Source organism: Acyrthosiphon pisum, chromosome X, assembly GCF_005508785.2.
Source record: "Acyrthosiphon pisum isolate AL4f chromosome X, pea_aphid_22Mar2018_4r6ur, whole genome shotgun sequence".
Classification (NCBI taxonomy): Eukaryota; Metazoa; Arthropoda; class Insecta; order Hemiptera; family Aphididae; genus Acyrthosiphon; species Acyrthosiphon pisum.
The window spans coordinates 41,402,686-41,405,762 of record NC_042493.1 but is presented as its reverse complement, the minus strand read 5'-3'; positions in this window follow the sequence as shown (position 1 = coordinate 41,405,762).

Here is a 3,077-nt window from a genome sequence, read left to right as displayed (position 1 = left end):
TAGAATTGTACATATTGAATTGTGTTTAAAAGTTATTGGTATATATAGACATAATATAAAAACAGAATCGTAAGTATCCTAGTTTTTTTTTTTTTCAAAATTGTAATTGATATTAGTTATTATGAATATATAATATAATTTACCAAAAAAATAATTACAGATTGAATACAAAAAAAATTGTATAAATCAAACAAAATCATATTTAAATTATTATACTAATAACATCACATGTTTATAGAATTGTACATATTGAATTGTGCTTAAAAGTTATTGGTACACAGTGGCGCCCAGACAGGTTAGCAAGGGGTGCAACTGCATGTGCTCTCGTGGGTGGTGGGTGGGTGGGTGGGTGGGTAGGTATAGACGCCTATGGTTATAGGTACCTAGATAAAGTATAGGCGTAAAGTATGACAATGCTACATAGTACATTACAACTCATATGATGTTAGTGTTACAAGTTACTTAGTTACAACATATTAATTGATAAAGACGTAATAGAAACAGTTATATTATAAGAATGAAGAATAATACAATATTCGAATATTAATGCTGCTGGTAGTTGGTACGCTCTATATTATGAACTATAATAATTATAATTGCACCGCCATCCCACTACATGGTGATAAGATACCAATAACAAAGTGTCTATTAGGTGTTTATTTTTAGAAATGTGTTTCACTCGAACAGTCGAACTAACCAGCCAGTAACCACCCTACCCGGTCTATCAATGATTGAATTCCACACTTTCCACTAGATATCTTGGAAATTGTTGTTTGTAATTTATGCTCGATCTACAGTTCTTCAAGTGCGTGTATGGAATATGCTTAAAGCATCTTGTAATGGTCAAATTAACTAATCATTAATTATTCAGTTGAGTTATTATTTTTAGTTAATGAATACAATACATTTTAGTTAAATTATAATAAAAAAATTGTCGTTTATTAAATAAGTTTTTAATTGACGTGCTGAAAACAACGTCTACTCGAAAGGAAAGTTTCATTGTTTTTAAATACTTATAGTAGTTATAGCTATCAGGCCCTAAAATTGTGTGTACTACCACACTCTTTGCATAAAAAGTGAAGTGTGTACTACAAAATTTGAAAGTGTGTAGCATATAGTAATGTTTTTTTTATATTATTACTAGGTACCTATTAATTTTGTATATCTTTAATTAAGTTGTATCTATTTATAGATATTCATTAGATTTTCATTTCATTTATTCAAATTTCAAGTATCAGTTAGCTGGTTACTTGTTAAAAAACAAATTACCTTATACAAGTTGAAAAAACTCAGTTATAGAAACAATTAAACTAAAAATAATAAAACTGTTCACTTTAATCAGTTTGATTTATATCATGCCCAAAAAAGAACCATATTTTATGTAAAATTTATTTTTACAGACTGGCAAAATATTTCTTTAGTTGATGAAGTTTGTGCTTGTGGGAAAATTAAAGCTTTAATGAATAGTACGAATTGGCAAAGACATACTAAATCGTGCAAAAAACGAAAATCGGTACTTTCTACTGCAAAGCTAAATACATTTTTTAAGTCTTCTAGAGTATCAAATGATGTTTCTGACAAAAGTATGGGTACTTTATGTTTATTATTATTTAGTTATAAACAAGTATTATATTATACTAAAATACTTTTATCTATCTAATTTTAAAACTCGCTTCTATATTAAATCTTTCATTATTAAAACTGTACCAATAATTTTATTTTTATTAAATTTATTTGTTCAGTTGACAGTTCTAATTCGAATGCTGTAAGTAGTATTTCAGAATCAAGTCAATGTGGTGATTTTATATTAAATTCTAATTTGTTAACTGAAGATCAACCCAAATCTTATACTAATTTTGTTGAGACAAAAGGTATGTAATATATCAAACTATTAACTATTTACAACAATATAAATTAATTAGTTTTATTTTTAATTTAACCAATAAAAATTGTATTTTTTTTGTTGAAACACCAATTTTAGATACTATTGATCATGTTATATGTGAGCAGCATGTATTTGATTCAAGAGCCAATGGTGACTTTATGAATTCTTGTTTATCGAATGAAAAACAAGACAAATTGTACACTACCTCTGTCGTACCAAAAGGTATTTAACTAATTAAATATTTTATTTTATATTCATTTTACTTAGTTCTACTTGATATTTTTATCATAGATATAATTGAAGTTGAAGATGGTCCAGCTTTTCCTACATCAAATATTTTAGTGGATCTTCAAGGTTATTATTTTTTATGACATAATACACATAATATAATCATATAACTATATAATATAGGGATAATATTGTATAATAAACTACTTTTATCCATCTAATAATAAAACTCGCTTCTATATTAAATCTTACATTATTGAAAGTGTGCCTATAATTTTGTTTTTATTAAATTTATTTGTTCAGTTGACAGTTCTAATTCGAATGCTGTAAGTAGTATTTCAAAATCAAGTCAATGTGGTGATTTTATATATTCTAATTTGTTAGCTGAAGATCAACACAAATCTTATACTGATTCTGTTGAGACAAAAGGTGTGTAATGTATCAATCTATTAACTTTTTACAACAATATAAATTAATTAGTTTTATTTTTAAATTAACCAATAAAAATTGTATTTTTTTTAGTTGAAACACCAATTTTAGATATTATTGATCGGTTTATATGTGAGCAGCATGTATCTGATTCAAGAGCCAATGGTGATTTTATGAATTCTTGTTCATCGACTGAAAAACAAGACAAATTGTGCACTACCTCTGTCGTACCAAAAGGTATTTAACCAATTAAATATTTTATTTTATATTCATTTTACTTAATTCTACTTGATATTTTTATCATAGATATAATTGAAGTTGAAGACAAATTGTGCACTACCTCTGTCATACCAAAAGGTATTTAACTAATTAAATATTTTATTTCATATTCATTTCACTTAATTTTACTTGATATTTTTATTATAGATATAATTGAAGTTGAAGATGATCCAGCATTAATCCCTACATCAAATATTTTAGTGGATGTTCAAGGTTATTATTTTTTATGACCACAATACACATTATACAATATATA